Here is a 21,292-nt window from a genome sequence, read left to right on the forward strand (position 1 = left end):
ATGATCTGTCCATTTCAGTCAGGGGGTTGTTAAAGTCCCCCACTATTATTGTATTGCTGTCAATGTGTTTCTTTGCTTTTGTTATTAATTGCCTTATAAAAGTGGCTGCTCCCATGTTCGGGGCATAGATATTTACAGTTGTTAGATCTTCTTGTTGGATAGACCCTTTAAGTAATATATAGTGTCCTTCTTCATCTCTTACTACAGTCTTTGTTCTAAAATCTAATTTGGCTGATATAAGAATTGCCACCCCAGCTTTCTTTTGGTGTCCATTAGCATGGTAAATGGTTTTCCATCCCCTCACTTTCAATCTGGGGGTGTCTTTGGGTCCAAAATGAGTCTCTTGCAGACAGCATAGGGATGGGTCTTGTTTTTTAATCCAATCTGATAGCCTGTGTCTTTTGATTGGGGCATTTAGCCCATTTACATTCAGGGTAACTATTGAAAGATAGGAATTTAGTGCCATTGTATTGCCTGTAAGGTGACTGTGACTGTGTATTGTGTGTGTTCCTTTCTGATCTATGCTGCTTTTAGGCTCTCTCCTTGCTTAGAGGACCCCTTTCAATATTTCTTTTAGGGCTGGTTTTGTGTTTGCAAATTCCTTTAGTTTTTGTTTGTGGAAGCTTTTTACCTCTCCTTCTATTTTCAATGACAGCCTAGCTGGATATAGTATTCTTGGCTGCATATTTTTCTCGTTTAGTGCTCTAACGATATCATGCCAGTCCTTTCTGGCCTGCCAGGTCTCTATGGATAGGTCTGTTGCCAGTCTAATGTTTCTACCGTTGTAGGTTACATATCTCTTCTCTCGAGCTGCTTTCAGGATTTTCTCTTTGTCTCTGAGACTCCTAAGTTTGACTATTAGATGTCGGGGTATTGACCTATTTTTATTGATTTTGAGAGGGGTTCTCTGTGCCTCCTGGATTTTGATGCCTGTTTCCTTCCCCACATTAGGGAAGTTCTCTGCTATAATTTGCTCCAATATACCTTCTGCCCCTCTCTCTCTTTCTTTTTCTTCTGGGATCCCAGTTATTCTAATGTTTCATCTTATCGTATCGCCTATCTCTCAAATTCTGCCCTCGTGATCTTGTAGTTGTTTCTCTTTTTCTCAGCCTCTTTATTTTCCATCATTTGGTCTTCTATGTCGCTGGTTGTCTCTTCTGCCTCATTTATCCTAGCAGTTAGTGCCCCCATTTTTGATTGCACCTCATCAATAGCTTTTTTGATTTCGACTTGGTTAGATTTTAGTTCTTTTATTTCTCCAGAAAGGGTTTCTCTAATAACTTCCACGCTTTTTTCAAGCCCAGCTAGTATCTTTAAAGTCATGTTTCTGAACTCTAGGTCCAACATCGTACTAATGTCATTATTGAGTAGGTCCCTGGCTGACGGTACTACCTCTTGTTCTTTTTGCTGAGGTGATTTTTTTCGTCTTGTCATTTTGTCCAGAGGAGAATAGATGAATGAGAGAACAAAATGCTAACAGGTTTACAACGTCCCCAGCAAATATACTGTATACAAATCAGAAAAGACCTGAAACCAGGGGAAAAGAAAGGGAAAGAAAGAAAAAAGAAAGAAAAAAAAGAAAAAGATAAAAACAAACAAAAACAGAACAAAACAAAACAAACCAGAATATGATCAAATATAATCAAGCTAGTGCATAGATCAGTGCCACACACTAGATTTTGGGTGTATTTTGGTCTGTTAGAAGAAAGTGCCTCCTAAAATTTTAAAGGAAGAAAGACATATATGTACAAAATAAGGGTTGATACAATGAAGGGATGGAAGATGAGTGTAAAGATGAAACGTATAAAAGGTTTTATCAACGGAATTGATAAGAAGTTTGAAAGAAGAAAGAAGACTTAAAGAAAAGAAAAAAGAAAAAAAATGGGAGAGACTGTGATCAGGCAGGAGACTAGAACAAAGCCATACACTAGTGATTTAGGGTATATTTTGATCTGTTCGAAGAAACTGTATCTCAAAATTTTAAAGAGAGAAGAACTTATATATATATGCCAAAAATAAGGGTAACTACTATGAAGGGATACAATATGACTCTAAAAATGAAAAATAAAAAATGTTTTTTTAAAAAAGGGATTGATAACATGTTGGTTGAAAAAGGGAAAAAGAAAAATTCAAAAAAACCCCCAAAAAACAGTTAAAAAAATTAACTTTGAAAAACTAATGAATCATGGTAAAAAAGCCATGAATTGTATGTGCAGTATTACCCTAGCGCTGGAGTTCTCTCGTTCTCCTTGATCGGTAAACTTGGTCTTGGCTTGCTTGGCTGTTCGTGCTGATCTTCTGGGGGAGGGGCCTGTTGCCGTGGTTCCCAAATGTCTTTGCCGGAGGCCGATTGCCCCGCCCTTGTCGGTCTAGGCTAAGCAAGCTGCTCGGGTTTGCTCTCAGGAGCTTTTGTTTCCTGCAAGCTCTCGGTACAGCTTTGGAGGACCAGGGTGAATATGGTGGCCTCCCACTCTCTGCCCGGAGGAGCCGAGAACTCCGTGCCCCGCTCCTCAGTGCGCCCCCAGAGAAAAGCAGTCAATCACTCCCGTCTACCCGGTCTCCGGCCGCGCTCCGTGCTCACCCGGCCTGTGACCCAGCGTTTCTATCTCTGGCACCCGACCCCGTGTGGAGTCTCCAAACCCAGCAGATCCCTGCGGTGCACTCCTGCGTCGCTCCTCCTGGGGGAGGGAGGGGGTTCTCCCTGGCTCTGCTGCTTGTTGGGTCCCTGCTGGAGGCGCAGTGGCCCAACTGGGCCGCGGATCACAGTTTATGGCCACCCCAAGCTGCGAGCTCGCCCCTTGGCTCCATCTCTGCAGCCGGCTTCCCCGCTCCGATACCTGGGAGCTCTGGCACACTCAGGCACCCCCTGTCTTTCTGTGACCCCGAGGGTCCTGAGTCCACACTGTCCTGCGAGGTTTCCACCTCCCGCTTAGCCACTGGAGCGACGTCCCTCAGCGGAACTGACTTCTAAAAGTTCTGATTTTGTGCTCTGCGGCTCTATCACTTGCCAGAAGCGGCTGATGGAGGCCCCCTCCCCCGCCGTCTATCCTCCCGAGTATCGCCTCGGATTCACTTCTCCGCACGTCCTACCTTCCAGTAAGTGGTCGCTTCTCTGTTCAGAGAGTTGTTACTACTCTCCTCTTCGATCTCCTGTTGAGTTCGTAGGTGTTCAGAATGGTTTGATCCCTATTCAGCTGAATTCCTGAGACCAGACGAAATCCAGGTCTCCTACTCCTCCGCCATCTTGCTCCGCCCCACCCCAAGGAAGAGATTTGGACCTTGTGGGAGAGGAAGGGCTGTGGTTCACCACACAGTGGTGAAGTACTGAAAGCCAGGGCTGGTGAGCAGAAAGTCCATTGGGATGTTGGTAAAACTCTCATTGGGGTACTCCTGAAACCCCCTGGGAAGCCACCTGCTGGCTGCCATGCCCTTACTTTCCAACCAGGAACAGACACGCCACCCTTTTGCAGTGTCCCTCCAGCGCTCTCTGCTGACATAACCTAACATGCCATTTGACAGAGGAGAACCATTCATAGGATCCAACTCCAGAATCTCATAGCAGGTCAGAGATGGAAAAATTTGGAGCTGAAAGACAAAAAAATTGGTAACTGGCATAAAGGATAAGCAATATAATGTGAAAATTTGAAGTTTACATATATACATCTCTATACATACCTATATAAACCATTGCAACGATTTTTAGAACTTGAACGAAAGCTTTTTTTTAGGGGAGGAGTATTGTATCATTGACATTGTTAAGAATTTCTGGAGCTTGGTGAAAGTGAAAAACAGATTAATTAATTTTTTACTTTTTTTAGTGTTTATTTTTTTAAAGATTTTATTTATTTGATAGAGAGAGGGAACACAAGCACAGGGGTGGGGTGGGGGGGGGGTGGAGGAAGAAGCAGGCTTCCCACAGAGCAGGGAGCGCGATGCAGGGCTCGATCCCAGGACCCTGGGATCATGACCTGAGCTGAAGGCAGGTGCTTAATGACTGAGCCACCCAGGTGCCCTGTTTTAGTGTTTTAAAATTCCCTGCAGCAGTGAACACCATACCTGTGCTCAGGGTGGACTGTTCTGTTTTTCCCTGATTGTGTCTCCTCCTCTCTTCCCTCAGAAGTCTTCACTGTTGTGAATTTTCTGTTTATCATTCTGTTGCTTTTCTTTAGTTTTGCCTAATATGTTTGTAGATGTAAACAGTGAATTGTTTCATTAGATGGATTTCTGAATTTATGTCAATGGACTCACTGTATGTATTTGCAACTTGCTTTTCCACTGTGTTGTACCACATTCACATTTGAACACTTCTTTAACTTGAACTCCGCATTTTGGGCTGTCCCCTTACCATTCCCTATTATTTGCTCTAGAGTCAGCCCTGATTTCTCCCTCATTGAGGTGGACACCTATTGCTTTTACCTTCACACCATCCCTTAGTCTGGGAATATCTCTCCCTTGTTTTCCTTTGGATAACCACTCTCTCATGTCCAGGTCCAAGCAGAGAGAATTGTTCTAAAACCCTGAGGAGGTAAAGAATTTGCCATGTTTGAAATCCAGGTACTGCACTGTTCAGTATGGTACCTACTAACCACATGTGGCTATTTAAATTTACATAATTGAAAATTACATAAAACATTTGGATCCTCACTTACACTATCCACATTTGAAGTGCTCAATAGCCACATGTGGCTGGCTGTGGGGTCCCATGTTGGATAGTGCAAATATAGAACATTTCCATTTATCACAGAAAGTTCTCTTGGCTTGGGCTGGTCTGAGATGATTGGAACTTAGTGATCAGGGGGAATGCCAGGAGGTGAGCCTGGAGAGGGGACAGGTACTAGACCCTTGAAGGTCTTGATAAGGAGTTTGGATTTTAAGTCCAGTTGAAAGTCACTGATGGTTTCTAAGCAAGGGAATGACATTGCCTGACTTATGTTTTGAAAGGGTCATTCTGGCCGCTGTGTGTAGAAGCATTGCAAGGAGGCAGAACTGGAAGTGGAGAGCAGAGTGAGGGAGAGAAGGGGGAAGACTAGGTAGGTTTTTGGAGTGGGCCAGGCAAGTGATGATGGTGTCTTGTGCTGCGTTGTGCTGATGAAACTGTGCTGATGAAACTGGATTGAAATGGACTGATACCAGAGACATTTAGAAGGTGGAACTGATAGAACTTGCTATTGGCGATGACAGGGAGGGAGCTGTGGTGGCCATGAGAGTGGTCCTGCCAACCTTGGGGGAGTGTGATTGATTCACTCCAGATCAGTGGTCTCAACCCTGACTGTAACTCGAATTTTCTGTAGTAGCATTTAAAAGTACAAATGCTCAGTCTTCTACCTTGGGAATCTAATATAATTGGCTTTGAGTGGGGCCTGGGCATTTGTATTGTTTTTAAAAGCTCCCCAGGTAATTTTAATACGCATCCAAGGTTGAGAATCACTTTTTTAAGTAAAAGGAACACGGAGGACATGTGTTGGGTTCCAGCACAGTAACTGGAACAGAAATTGAGTGGTTTGATGGTATAGTTCAGTTCAGAATAATACCTGATTGTTACAGCTATGAATACAATAAAATGACCATAAAAAGGAAAAATACAGCTCAAGGCATCAGTGCGTAGAGAGTTCCAGCTTCAATGAGAGACTGACCTTGGCAATAGCATTGATATCCATGGTCCTAGCACAGTTATCTGTGGGAAACATCAGTGGAGATATCTTTAATAGGAATGGGCTAACACTTTTGCCATCAGCAGAAGACATCACTATAGTTAACAGGAGCAGGAAAGGCAGGAGTGGAAAAGAGATAAGCAATGAGGTTACTGTATTTGACATTGCTTTTGTCTGCCAGCATCATTTTCTTGGGAGGACCCTTCTCCCCCTCCTTGCTTTGCAAGTGGAGTTGTCCATCATGGTGTCCCATTTGGGCCACCAGCTGGGTCAGTCAGAATGTAGCTTTCTCCTGGACTCTGATTGGTCCAGAGGTGGTTACATACCTTAAAAAGTATCAATCCCTGCCCTTCCATAGGATTTTACATCTGCATGCTACATGACATTGGTATGATTCAGGTTCTTTATGTATTCACTATAAACTGCTGCATAACAAATTACCGTAGAAACACAGTGGTTTAAATAATAACTATTTATTATCTCTCACAGTTTCTTCAGGTCAGAACTTCAGACACAGCATAGTGGGATGGATTGTCTCTGTCCTATGATGACTGTGTGACTTAGCTGGAAGACTTCACAGCTGGGGACTGGAATGATCTGAAGACTCATCCACCCGTATGTTTGGTTGTTGATGCTGGCTGTCAGGTGAGCCTAATGGGACACTATTGTGTGTCTCTAGCCTCAGGAGGTGGCTGAGCCACGGACCAAAGTCTGATTATTTTCATGCTATTGGGAAACCAGCCCAAAGTGGGCTGAATTCACCAGATCACTCCTGCAAGGTGACTTTCACAGGGACTCCAGAGTCACTGAACACAAAATAGACAGTGTTTTCTGGTCCTGAGAAGGCAGGATGTTATTTAGTCAGCTCAAGAAAAAAAGTTCAGCCCAAAGATAAGTGGAAACCAAATTTGTCTGCCTTTCATCTAAGTCCCAAGGTTGGGGAAAGATCCGGGGAGTGGGGCTGGTTTATGACATCTAACAGGTTGTTAATTACCTTGAATGGGTCCCACGTGATGCTTTTAAGCACATGGCTTTTGCCCAGGGAGGATGGAGTGGGCATTTTGGTTTGGGCCAGGGGCAGGACGTGAGTGAGGTTTTATAGATCCATATCCTCGGCTGTTCTGAGCTCATCTTTGTGATGATGAGGCTGGTGTGGTCAGTGGGCCAGAGAGTATGATCATGGTCAGACCCAAACAGTGAGTGAGACTTCTCATTCCTCTTTATTTTGCCATAACTCAGAAGCATTGGGAGGGGGTGTACTAGGGACAGTGATTTCTTCCCTTGGGTTCCTTCTCCCTGAATGCCACTTCTTCAACAATTTGTTCAAGGTAGGTGATTATATGATTTATCATCCTAACATGGACACACTGTTAATTACACTGGGACAAGAGGTGCGAATAAAGATTTTATTGGGCTGGAGCACCTGGGTGGCTCAGTCGTTAAGCGTTTGCCTTCAGCTCAGGTCATGATCCCGGGGTCCTGGGATCGAGTCCTGCATCAGGCTCCCTGCTCAGTGGGAGGCCTGCTTCTCCCTCTTCCACTACCCCTGCTTGTGTTCCCTCTCTTTGCTGTCTCTCTCTCTCTCTTTCTCTGTCAAATAAATAAATAAATAGATAAATAAATAAATAAAATCAATCTTAAAAAAAAGGTTTTACTGGACAAATAGAGTTGGAGGATCATCTTAGGTAAGGGTGGCAACATGCTTGTGGAAAGATATTGGAGAAGGTGGTATGAAAGCAAGACTGACAGGTGTGTCAGGCATTAGAGGGCAGTCAGAGGGTGGAAGCTTCTTAACTGAGCTGGCTTCTGCCTCCAGTCCCTACCATCTGATGGTGGGACTTGACCACTCCTCTGTAAACTGCCACCTGTCCCCTCCTAGCCTACTGACTCAGTTGACTGGATTTAGGGGGACTTTTCTGAAAAGGTATGTTCATGACATTTGCTGTGCCTTTTTGACTTTTTAATTGATATATAATGCATATATGGCAAACAAAATTTACGTATGTTTACATGTGCATACACCACCAGCCAGATCAAGATTTAGAATATTTGGCTGGAATATTTGAAGTTCTTTAATCCTGATGGGAGAAGGGGTTGTTTGTTGTGTTCACTTCAGCCTCCAAATACCGCTGCATTAGTTTCCTATGGCTCTTGTAACACGTGACCACAAATGTAGTGGCGTAAAACAGCACAGATTTATGGTCTTACAGTTCTGGAGGTAGGAAGTCTGAAGTGGGTCTCACTGAGCTAAAATTAAGGCATCAGCAAGGGCTGCATTCCTTGTGGAGACTCTAGGAGAGAACCGTTTCCTTTTTCAGCTTTGGAGCTAACTCCCATTCCTTGGCTCATGGTTCCTGCATCTTCAAACAGTCAGTGCTCAGTTGCACTGATTTCTTACAGTGCATCTCTCTGACACTCACATTTTTTCATCCCTCTTTTATGCTTAAAGACCGTTGTGATTGCAGTGGGCTCACCCAGATAATCCAGGATAATCTCCCCATTTCAAGGTCAGCTGCATAGCAGCCTTAATCCCATTTACAGTCTTAATCCTCCCCTGTCATGAAACATATTTGCAGATTCTGGGGAGTAGGATGTGGACACCATGGTGGGCACTGAATTCTGGCTATCACACATGCCTGTATTATCTGTTCACTAACTAGAAAAAAAATCCACCTTAATCCATTATACAATTTTTGCTGTCAAGCAGTCCAGATTTCTGAAACGGGGTTTGGGAGGAAAGAACTTACCTGTACTGAACACCGAATGTTGTCTGGTAGAAGGTTTTGTGATTTCATAAAGATTACTTCACTTACTCCTCCTGGAAATCTTTGGTGATGGGTAGTTAGGGATGCTTTCGGTTGCAAGGAACTTAGAGCCTGACTTACAGTGGTCTAAATAAACTGGGGGTTGTTTCTGTCATAGAAGAAGTAGTCTGGAGGTAGGCAGCTGCTGACCTTGATTTAGCATCTCAGCAGTGTCAGGACCAGTATGTCTGAGTTCCCATGGCTTTTTCTAACTGCTTATTGCCTCATGGTCAAAAGAGGGCTGCCCTTGCTCCAGGCATCACATCTGTTTTCAAAGCAAAAAAGAGGAAGAGGGAAGGATAGCACCAGCTACAACTGTTCCTTTTATTTATTCATTTTTTAATAAGAAATGCAAAATCTTTCTTAGGCATCTGTCTCCATATTATGGTGTTTGGTTACATGGCCACTCCTAGTTGCAAGGAAGGCTGGGAAAGTGACTATGTGATTTTCATCCCTCATTAGAGTTAGCAAGAGAGAAAGGAATTGGGTAGCTAAACAATTGTGTTTACCAGAGTGCTATTGTTCTCACTTTTATAGGCTTGACTTCTGCCTCCTTTGAGATCTTTCAGGTTGAAAGTAGAGGAGTCAAGACTCAAATTCCTAAGTTCACACACACACACACACACACACATACACACACACACACACACATTCCCCTACCCCACGCTGCATCTTGAGTTTTTTTTTTTTAATTAGTGGTTAAATTTATTGAGGTAAAATTTGCATAGATCAAAATGCACAAATGTTAACGGTATGATTTGATGAGTTCTGACAAATGTGTACACCCATGTAACCATCACCCAGATCAAGATAGAGAACATTCATATCATTCCAGAAAGTTCTGTCATGACTCTTTATAGTCACTGTCCCCTCCCACATCAGATGCAACCACTACTCTGATTTCTATCCCCATATCTTTGTTTTGCATTTTAAAAGAATTTCATATAAATGAAATCATGTAGCATATACACTTTTGTGTTTGCCTTCTTTCCTTCACCATAAGGTTTTTGAGATTCATCTGTGTTTTGCATGGATCAATAATTTGTTCCCTTTTATTGCCAGTTGTTCCATTGAATGGATGTACCTCAGCTTGTTTATCCTTTCTTCTGTTGATGGTTATTTGGGTTGTTTCCAGTTTTGGCTGTTATTAATAAAGGTGTATGGATGTTCTTGTATAAGTCTTTTTGTGGGCATTGTGTGTTCATTTCTCTTGGATGGAAGCTTAGGGGTGGAATTGCTCGGTCATACACTGCATGCATATTGACTTGATTAGAAACTGCTTGGCTGCTTCTTGCTAGTGGCCTTCTTAAAAGAGGGGGAGATGAGGAATGTAGAGAGAGCGTTCTGGGAGGAGAAGGGGTTCAGGGACCTCGAGCAGATACGTAAGTTGTGGATCATAGGCATGTGGTATGTGCAGGTTATGAAAATGCATGATGAGGACAATTGGGGTTGGAGAACGGCTCCTGAGCCTTAGCCACTCTTTGTCATGTGGGAATAGGAAACCAAGTGTTCCCAGATATTGTCATTTTAATCAATTGGTTCTCAACTTTGGTCACCCATTGGAATCACCTAGGAGCTTTAAAAAAATGCTGATGTCTGCATCCTACCCCTAGAGATTCTAAATGAAAAGGGTGGAGTGTGGCCTGAGTGTCTCGATTTTTAAAAAAGCTCTTCAGGTCATTATGATGTGTAGCCAGGGGTGAGAACCACTGATCTGAAGCAAGTCCTTCTTTCCTTCTTTAATGTTAAAATGTGAATTCTGGTTTACAACGTCTGGGGTGGGACCTGAGATTCTGCATTTCTGACAAGCTCCCACTTGGTGCCGATGCTGCTGGTCTGGGGCCTCACTTTGAGTAGGAGTGTTTGTAGAGAAGCTACCAATATGGATTTTAAAGTGGGAAATATCTAATTAGAAAACAAACAAACCAGTGGGCACGCCAAACAAGTCTGGGGGCTGGGTCTGCAGATTGGGTCTGTGGACTACTGATTTAATGTATTTCTCTCTGTCTCTCTCTCTTTAAATATCTTTTTTGGGGGTGCCTGGCTGGCTCAGTTGGTTAAGAGTCTGCCTTCAGCTCAGGTCATGATCCCAGGGTCCTGGGATTGAGTCCCGCATCAGGCTCCTTGCTCAGCAGGGAGCCTGCTTCTCCCTCTGCTTGTGCTCTTTCTCTCTGACAAATAAATAAATAAAATCTTTTTAAAAAATGTCTCTTTTGTAGGGTTCCTGTTGTGTCCATTACACAGAGGTCTTGTGAGGTCTGAGACAAAGTCCCTGACTTTTAGGGGCTCAGAGTTATGTTGGTCTAGAGGCAGAGATAGGAAGGTGGGCAAGCTCACAGCCTGTTTGGGGACATGGTAATCTGGTAAATGCCTTGGAACAGTCTTCCCCACACCACCTCAGGGCATTCTCACCCATAATTGGCATAACTGGCTTTCCTGCAGATGAGAAGAGGCTAGACAAGGTCCAGACAGCTCCCCATCACACCCCGGCCTTTGGAGCACACATTTCTACTCTCCCCTTATCAGATCAAAGTCTTCCATCAAGCTGTCTGGTTCTGTCTTATTCAATTAAATTTTTTAATTCAATTTGACCCATGCATTCATCTTCTTTGAAATCTGAGAGACGACAGCATCCGCTACAAATTGAGAGTAAATGGCCGAATTAGCTTTCAGAGAGGATTCAACAAGACTGTTTCTTCCCAGAGACCAACAGGCTCTTTGGAGGCAGCTGGATCATGGAGGAAGCTGGCTGGAGGCATGGAGGGAGGGGAAGAGCACACTTCACCTTGGGATCCTTGGAGAGATGGCATGGTACGTGGCCCCTGGAGTCAGAGTGTCTGGGGTCAAATCCAGTTAGGTGATGTTAAGGCAAATGCCTGAAACTCTGTGCCTCAGCTTCCCCGTCTGTAAGATGAGAATGATAACAACAGGACTTACTTTTGAGGGCTGTTGGGGGGATAAGTGTATCCATACATGTAAAACACATAGAGTGGTGCCCAACACGTGACAAAGGCTATTATGTAAGTATTAGCTGTAGAGTTTATGCGGCATAGCCACACACATGCAGTGGAACCACATCACGTTAGACACCCATTTAACTTAGTGGGAATTAAACCATGCAAGCTTGGCCAAAATTTCACTCAGCAAAACAATCCTTAATCAGGTGTTTTTGTTTTGTTTTATTTTTGGTGTTTGAGGGATTAGCTTTCTGTTTCGATGCTGGAAGAAAAACTGGCCAGGGGAGGTAGTACAGTAATACTCAGAACCATCTGACTTTATGGATGATATATCTTCCAAGGTGAATTTTAGATTATATATGAGTTTTACCTTAAATACTGATTTTTCAGTGTTTCACCTGAATGTCCTTGTGATCTTGGACTTTACTGTGTCGTATTTGATCCTTGTCCAATCTGGTGGAGTAAGCAGGGTCTGAAGGATAATCGTAACAGTAGAGCATGGCAGTTAAGACTGAGAGTTTGGGTGTCAGACTGTCTAGGTTCAAATCCCAGCTCTGTCACTTACTCTCTGAGTTACCATAGACAAATTAACCTCTTTCTGTTTTCATTTCCATACCTGTAAATGGGGGAGATGATGATAACAACAACAACAAAATAATAATAATACTTAATCTTATAGGGTTGTTTGAGGATTAAGTGGGCTAATATACATAAGGTGATTCGAACAGTGTTGGGCAACTGTGCTTAATAATTATTAGCTAAAAGTCACAGCAACTGTAATAAAAGTGACTAGTGCCAAACTCTTTGTGATGCATTTAGTATACAGTATTACCTTTGAACGAGTAGGAGTCCTTTTTGCAGTGATGGTAGACCCTGTTGCCCATGTGTGCCTTTAGCCTCAGGGAGCACCCTAGGAAAAAGGATTAATGATGCAAATCTGCCCCTCTAAGGATGCAAGCAGAACTTCAATTTATTGGGCACCTATTATGTGTAGAGCATTGTGCTAAGTGCATTATCTCATTTAATCTTCACTGTGACTCTATAAGGCAGGTACTGTCATTAGTCCCACTTCCATATAGAGAAACTGAGGCCGGAGGCCTGTGTCTGATCCATTTCTCTAGTCCCAATACCCATCCTGGGTCTATTGGGTATAACTGTTCGCTGAACAAAAGGTTGCCTTCAGTTCTCGGTTAATGTGTGGTCAGTTCATCCATTACGAGAAGCTGGGGGCGAAGAGCAGGGTTTTGAGGGGGTACATGCGGTGAGGGAAGTGGGGCCCAGGGGCAGAAAGCCCCCAGGAGAGGCCGGCTAGAAATGTTGTGATGCACTGTCTTGCTGCCTGTGAGTGTTAATAGGGAGCTGTCTGACAGAAATCCAACCAGACAGCAGCAGCAGCAGTTTATGAAACTCAACCAGAGGTGTCTGATCAAGGGTGAGCCCAGCTGGAGGACGTCTGGGGTGTCTCCCCAACTTAGAGACATTTGGTTTCATGTAGGGCCAGGGCGCAGAGAGGGAGAGAGAGAGAGAGAGAGAGAGAGAGAGAGAGAGAGAGAGAGTGTGTGTGTGTGTGTGTGTGTGTGTGTGTGTGTGTGTGTGTGTGTGTGGTGGGCACACGAGCGGGAGAAAGATTTCGAATGGTCTCAAATGAGTTTGTTTATGACCTTCACATGACTTTCACTTTGGCCTTGGGAAGAGATTCCTTGCAAAGCATTTGCAGAGTTTATATCTCATTTTGCTGTGCAAGAATATGGAAGAGGCAGGATCTAGGGTGGGTTCAGATCTGGCTCAGTAACTTTGGGCAACCTTAAAGTCATTGGCTGTCTTCATGCAGGGCTTCTTTACAGACCAAGGTGGGATTGCAGGGGGCTGAGGAGTGGCTGAGAGGGTAGAAAATGGGAACACATGTAAATTCCTTTTTTGGGGAAGCTTGGTTGCAAAGGGCTTGTGTGCCTTGTTGTTTTAATTTGCATTTCCCTAATCACAATGAAGTTGAGCCCCTTCTTCATATTTGATAGGCCATTTGGATATTTCAGATGTTGCAGTTTAAAATAAGGAGAGAGGGATGAATGTCACTGAGGAGGTTACATTTGAGAAAAAACTTGAATAATTCAGGAAAAAGGGAGGTAAGGTAGGGGAGGGGTCAGGATCTGGGGCACATAGGGGTCTCAGTCATATATGGGAGGAGGCACGAGACATGTGTGCCTGAGGTCATGCAGCTAGCAGATGGCAGAGCTGGGATTGGAACCCAGAGCCATCACTAACCACATAGCATAGGCCATTTACTCCGTGAAGTTCAGGGACACCACCCTGTCCCTTTTCACGAGAGGCCCATTCCCACCAAGAGTAATGCTCACCAATCCACTGCACACTGAGATCCGATGAGCTCTGCACTGAATGGAATTCTAAGGAAGGTAAGAACAGGAGCCTGAAGGACTGTTTGTGCCAATAAATTGATTTCTTTAGGTCCTTATGCTGCTAGATTACAAGAAATGAGCCAGGCCTGCTGCCGCCCTGAGGAGTCCCTGGGGAGGTTTTTGGAACCCCCTGTTGCCAAGGCAACCGAGGCCACCTCTGGAAGCGCCGGGTCCTGCACACACTCCTTTCTGCCTGGTTTCAGCTGGTTGTCTGGACCTTGGCCAGCCTTATCAGCCATCCTTTCCAGCGAGAGTGGGAAGTAGAATGGAGCAGGAGAATTCAGGGGTTCCCTGTGGCAAGTGCTTCACCCAGCACCCACTTCCTGCCCTTCTCGAAGCCCTGGAGTGGCTACTGTCTCACCATGAGACCTGTGTGATCTGGCCTCCCTGTACCACTCTGGAGTTATCTTTTGTAACCCTCTCCTCCCTCCAATCCAGCCTCCTTGCTGGTCCTCAGCACTCCAACCCCACACTCACCCCAGGGTCTTTGCATTTGCTGTCCCCTCTGCTCAGAAGGCTCTGTCCCCGGATTTTAGCCAGGCTCGTGCCATCATCTCCTCCCAGTCTTTACTGAAATGCTGCCTTTTCAGCAAGGACTTGACTACTCTACTTAACATTATATTCTCATGTTTCCCATCTCTATTCCTTGCTTTATTTTCCCCTATATATACGATTCCTAATATACAATCTAGTTCATTTATTTTTCTTGCTTATTGTCTTGCTTTTTGTGGCAGGCAAGCACTGTGAAGGCCCCCAATGGTACCCACTTGCTGGTATTCATGCCCTTGTGTAATCACCTCAGACTGAGTAACTTGCTTCTAGCCAATAGATTGCAGCAATGTTGAGAGGATGTCAGTTCTGTGATTAGGTTGTGACTTCCATCTTGGTAGCCAACTCTCTCTACTGCCTTCTCAGCTGGCATGCTTTGATGAAGTAAATAGCCACATGGAGAGTCTCATGGGGCAAGAAATTTACAGGCCTCCAGCCAACATCCAGCAAGTGGGAACCGAGGCCCTCAGTCCAACAACTTGCAAGGAATGGAATCCTGCCAACAACCATGCGAGGTTGGAAGTTGATCCTTCCCCATTTGAGCCTTCAGAGGAGACTCTGGCGCTGGCTGACACTTTAGTTACAGCTTGTGATAGAATCTGAGTAGAGGAGCCAGCTGAGTTGTGCCTAGACTCCCTGACCCAGAGGAGCTATGACCTGATAAGTGTGAGATGTTTTAAGCTGTTAAGTTTTGTGGTCATCTGTTACATGGCAATAGATAACTAATATACTCCCCTCCTAGAATGTAAGCTCCACAGTCTAATTAAATTTGCAAGTGACCTCAGTGCCTGAAATCCAATGGACACTTTTCAGTCAATATTCCGCTTAATCTTGCATAAGACACCTGCCTCTGCCGCCCTGAGCCCTTGGCTTTCTGCCACCTGGCTGGCCACCTGCCCCCACAATGAGCAGAAAAATATCTGGACATACATGCAAATACTTGCAGGGTCCGTCCTTCCTTCCTTCCTTCCTTCCTTCCTTCCTTCCTTCCTTCCTTCCTTCCTTTTCTTTCTTTCTTTTCTTTCTTCTTTCTTTCTTTTTCTTTTCTCTCTCTCTTTCTTTTTTATTTGTTTATTTTAGAGAGAGAGAGCACCAGTGGGAGGGGCAGAGGGAGAGGGAGAGAGAATCTCCAGCAGACTCCATGCTGAGCAGGGAGCCTGATGTAGGGCTTGATCCCAGGAGATCATGACCTGAGCTAAAACCAAGAATTGGACACCTAACCGACTTGAACCACCCATGTGCCCCTGGGTCTTGCCTTCTGAGGGACCAGCTGAGAGACTTCCAAAACATTGTTCAAGTGGGGCATTGCGGAATGCCCCAAGGGAGAACTAGAGAAGGCAGGAAGACATGTTACCTTCTTCAGGAAAATAAAGGCTGGAACCCCTGTTGGAGGGAGAGTCTCAGTGGGGAGGATCAGCCTTTGTCTCCCCAACTTTTGTCCTCAGAGATTTGTCCTACTCTGGATGGTTTCTGGAGGCTGCAGCAACATGGCTGGATTCAGGGGTGATAGTGGTCCTCCTTACAGCCTTTGACCCTATTCTTATCTGTAAAGCAGCTTTATTGAGGCATCATCTATATAAAATTCACCCATTTTAAGTACATAATTCAATGATTTTTTAGAGTCATTATCATCACAATTTAGTTTTTTTTTAAATTTTATTTATTAGAGAGAGAGAGTATGCACAAGCAGGGGGAGAGGCAGAAGACGGAGAAGCAGACTGCCTGCTGAGCAAGGAGCCCGATGTGGGGCTCAATCTCAGGACCCTGAGATCATGACCTGAGGTGAAGGCAGACACTTAACTGACTGAGCCACCCAGGCGCCCCAGTTTTAGATTATTTTTATCATCCTCAAAAGATCCTTATTTCTGGCTAATCCTTATTCTTAGTTCCAGCCCCAGCTGCCACTAATGTATTTTCCATCTTCATAGATCTGCCCTTTCTGGACATTTCATATAAATGAAATCACATAGTAGATATATTTTCTGCATCTGGCTTCTTTCACTTAGCATAATGTTTTTAGGATTCATCCATGTTGTAGCATGTGTCAGTAGTGTTCCTTTTTATTGCTATTTCCCTTTGTGTGTGTACCTCAGTTTATCTATTTACCACTTGATAGGCATTTACATTACTTCCACTTCTTGGTCATTATGAATAACATTGCTAGGAACATTCATGTGAAGTCCTTGTGTGGACATATTATTTTCATTTCTTCTGAGTGCCTGCCATGGAGACCCTATTTCTGATGCCCTCAGTAGTGTGGCTGACATGAACCTGGAATATTTGGGACACATTTTATGAAAGGCTCAGGAACCACCATAAAGACAGAGAGCGACATGGAGGGGGCTTAAAGACTGACGTGGCTTCCCTTTATTTCAACATCATGTTCTCTGACCCTTGGCTTGATTACAAGTCCTGTCCCCAGGGTATCATACCACAGAGTGGGCTTGGGAGCTGGTCTGTCTGGCTTCAATCCCAGCTGTGTAACTTTGGGCAAGTTTCCTTACCTGTGAAATGAGACTCCTGATGGCACTTCTTTCTTGGACTTGTGAAGATGGGCGTGATCATGCATGTAGTGAGGAGAAGGTTAGCATCCAACATACAGCCTTCTCCTTTGTATTGATTTCATCTCCTCTCTGAGGATGGCTAGATAGATAGATGGATAGACAGACACCTGCCTCTTGTTCTGAAAGATGCTGGACGCATCACTGAAAGCACAGAGAAGCAGTAAATGTAGGTGAGAAGCAGGAGCCAAAAGGAGGATGGGGGAGGACATGGGCAAGAGGCTGGATGGAGCTGGGTTCAAATCCCCATTTCACCTCCTAGTTATTCCTAGGCTAGTAATCCCTGCCCCACAGGGTGAGGCTAGAGATGCATGACAAGCATATAGCTCACTGGAGGTGGCCAATGAACTGGAAATGTCCTCTGGGCTTTGGAGCCAAACAGAACTGGATTTGAATCAAGCCCTGCCATTTCCTAGCTGTGGTCCTTTTGAAGCCCCCTTGCCTCTCTGAGCTTTAGTTTCATCATCTGTAAATTGAGGGTAAGAGTATTTACTTCACAAGTATGATGTAAAATGAAATGAGATGATACATTTTTTTAAAGGTTTTTTTTTTAATTTGTTTGACAGAGAGAGACGCAGTGAGAGAGGGAACACAAGCAGGGGAGAGGGAGAAAGAGGCTTCTGGCTGAGCAGGGAACCTGATGCGGGGCTCGATTCCAGGACCGTGGGATCATGACCTGAGCCCAAGGCAGACGCTTAATGACTGAGCCACCCAGGAGCCCCTGAGATGATACATTTTGCCCCTAACTTACCTGGTCAGTGGATCACTCAGTTGTTTATCAAAACTCAGCTTCTCAGTCTTAGATCTGGAGTCAATAAAACAGGTGGGGTGCAGGAATGGGTAATTTTAATAAGCAAGTTTGGGAAATACCAAGTATGCAAAACACTTAGTTTTCTGTATATTTATTTTCATTTTATTAATTATAGTGCATAACACAGCATTGTCACAGTCACTACTTTTTGCATTGAACAGAACTGGCTATTATGAGGTGTTCATGCAGTCTCCTATGGACAGGGTACTCTCACTCACTACCTCCTATCACTTCCCCACCTCCACTCTGTGATCATTCCACAGTAGCTGAATGGTGCAGCTTTCCATGTACACAATCATCCATCAGCTCAGGTCAAGCACTGCTGAAAGATTCACTCTCAAAGCAAAGTGCTTTCTCTGCTAAACTCATTATTTCTTCCAACAGAGCCAGGAAAGAATATCATCTTTAAAACCCGCTCAGGCCCAGCCAGCAATGTTTCTTAGCACTGTTTGCCCAATCAGCCAGGGTCCAAATCATGGTGGGGGTTGGGGGGGAGAGAAGAAACTTCTCCAAGTTTTTAAAACTGAGTGAATTTGTATACTCAGGGGTGTAACACATGAGACAGAAGAGCTGGGAGCCAAGCAGAGTGCTGTGATGCAACCCAAAGCGGGAAGCCATCTCTCTCAGCAGGGATGGAAGGACAAAGGGAGGGAATGGGGTTTGCAGAGCTCAGGGCTGGGGTCTTCTAGAAGAACCATAGCACATATGTCTTGTGGGGGCTGAAGCCTCAGAGAAATCAGAGCTGCTGCTGGAGAAGCTGACTGAATCCATGAGGCAGGGAGGGAGAAATATCCTGGCTTTGCGCTTCCTGCCACCATCCAATGTCCTGCCAACAAATGGCTAGTGGGAAACACAGCCAGCAGGAGTCAGTACTGCTGGGTTAGGGGCGAGGGGAGGGCCTCAGTGATAAACAGGCCTAGGACTAGCACTTCTCTGTTCCCTAAATGACCTAGAGCAAGGGTCAGTAAACTTGGCCGGAGGGCCAAATGTGGCCCACCACCTATTTTTGCAAATAAAGTTTTATTGGCGCACGGACACCATATTTACGTATTGTTTGTCTATGGCTGTGTTTGTGCTGCAGCGGCAGAGTTGAGCAGTTGCGACAGAGACTGCGTGACCTGAAAAGCCTAAAATATTTACTCTTTGGCCCTCTGCAGAAAGTTTGCAGATTCCTGCTCTAGAGGAAGGTATCTATGGTAAAAATGCCTCCCCAAATAATAGGACATGCTAGGAGCCCCTAGGGCATCTGCTAGGCCTGGGGACTCATGGGGGAGGGTGGAGAAAGGATGAATGACACACTGGAAGCCCTGGGAGAATCTCACTCTCTATGACTAGCTTCAGTACCAAAAGAGTAATTTGATGGGAAGGGGTTTGAGACTTCCAGCCAGAATGAGAGCTCCTTGAGGGCAGGGAGTCTGGATCCCTAGGATCCATTAGTACTGGCTGAACTTGTCATTTGCCATCCTGAGAAGAGGCCTAAAGTGTTCCCATAGTGCACCATCTGGTAACTGCTTATTTTAACCATAGGGGTCCTTGTTATTCAGAAATAATTTATGCTTGGGTCAGCCCACTGCAAGTGAATCTCCTTAAACAGGGGACCAAGATTTCATTGTAGGCAGTGGAGAAAAAATCAACAACAACAACAACAAAAAAATGGAAAGAAGGAGTTTTAGAATTGGGAAAGCTAAGTTTTATTTTATGTTTGATGTATTTCATATAATTTCGGTTACACTAACAACTCTGCACTAAATCTTAAGTTAAACAAAAAATGCGTCACTTTTTTACACATTTTTCTACAAAATTAAGCGACAGTATAATGTGACATCCTTCTCTTCATATTTGACTGACAACACCATCATAAAGAGTATTTTTTTTTTAAGATTTTATTCATTTATTTGACAGAGAGAGACAATGAGAGAGGGAACACAAGAAGGGGGAGTGGGAGAGGGAGAAGCAGGCTTCCCGCTGAGCAGGGAGCCCCATGTGGGACTCGATCCCAGGACCCTGGGATCATGACCAGAGCCGAAGGCAGACGCTTAACGACTGAGCCACCCAGGCGCCCCAAGAGTATTTTTTTTTTTAAGGGTTGAGAGCTTCACCCATTTTTTCAAGGCCCTCTCAATCCATTGATATTCAAATCAAAGTTTTGGTGCCCTAGAGCAAATTTACATCACCTCATCCTAGTTATAGCTTGGTCTGACCCATGCTAGGTGCTCAACAGATATTTCAGAATGTCAAAATCACAGGGAACAGAAGAATCAAGAGTTGATACTAATTGATTCATTCATTTTTTGGAAACTGTGAAGCACAGATATATTGGTTTGGTTGAAAGTGACAGAAACACAACTCAAAGTTGCCTAGGCCAATGGGGGATCTGTTGGTGCACAGAATCCAAGCAAAGGTTGAACAGCCACAGGCAGAGTGTGAGGCAGTTGGGCCTGATGAAGCAGGACTGTTGTTTTCTTGTTTCTGTTCCTCTCCACATGTTAGCTTAATTCTGTGATGGATGAGTTTGCTCCCTATGGTAGGAAGCATGGTGGCCACAGGTGTTGACTTTCAAATTATGGTTGTACCAACTAGAGAGAGGCCACCTCTTGGCCTCTGATTGACCCAACCTGAGTCAAGTGCCCATCTCACCAATCAGTTGTGGCTTGAGGTCAAAGAACTTGGTAGCTTTTATGGAAATGTTATAGACAGAGCTGGGCAAGGACCAATGACCAACCAGAATAAGGAAGTTATGGGGAAGACAAAACAATAGATATTCTCTATAATAAGTTTCTCTGTCATGTTCCTTGCTGTTCCTCCTGCCCAGACATTGCAGCACAAAGAGCTTCTTGGACCCTTGCAAGGCTCAGACTTTGGTATAGTTGATCCCTAAAAGTAGTCTGTACTCTACCCTGCACTCACTCTCTCATCTTTCAGGTAGGTCTCCTCCACACATTTGCTTCCCATTTTAAGTACATAATTCAGTGATTTTTTAGAGTCAGTCCTTCCAGTCCAGAGAGAGTTGTCTGCTATCTTTCTGTGCCTCAGCATTTAACGTATACTTATGTGCCGATACAATTTATTTAGATGCTTACATATCTCTGCATCTACCCATGAATACTTTGAGGGTGGAGGTTATGGGTGCCTAGCAGGTGGCATTGTACACAGCATGTAGTAAGCACTCAATATGTCTTTTCTGATCAAAGGGAGAGGGCTTCCAGATAGCTATCATCACATGAGGATGGCACTTGGCATCTCCTGGTGTGTGAGTTTTGGGAAAAGGAGATTGCATAACATATGGGTTAAAAATACAAACCGTGGAATCAGCAAATGTGGATTCCAGTACTGGCTCTGCCCCTTACCAACTGCATGACCTTGGGCAGGTTACTTAACCTCACTGAGCCTCAGAGGTTAAAATGGGGATTGTGGTGGTAATGATAGTATCTTCTTCGGGCAACACTTAGCACAATGTCCGGTACATAGTAGGACTCAATAAATGGTAGCTGCTGTGATTGCCAGATGGTTAACCTGTCCTCGATTTTTCTTTTCTGTGAAATGGG

General features: G+C 44.5%; 1 long non-coding RNA gene across 2 annotated transcripts in view; it reads left to right on the top strand.

Moving 5' to 3' along the window:
- The window catches only part of LOC113933180, a 214,298-nt gene that overhangs the window by 17,944 nt on the left and 175,062 nt on the right, over nt 1-21,292 (top strand). For both annotated transcript variants that reach the window (XR_003523268.1, XR_003523269.1), the window contains exon 2: nt 6,141-6,296. This is a non-coding gene — a long non-coding RNA (uncharacterized LOC113933180). The remainder of the gene's footprint in view (nt 1-6,140; nt 6,297-21,292) is intronic.

The sequence above is a fragment of the Zalophus californianus genome, chromosome 10 (assembly GCF_009762305.2).
Source record: "Zalophus californianus isolate mZalCal1 chromosome 10, mZalCal1.pri.v2, whole genome shotgun sequence".
Classification (NCBI taxonomy): domain Eukaryota; kingdom Metazoa; phylum Chordata; class Mammalia; order Carnivora; family Otariidae; genus Zalophus; species Zalophus californianus.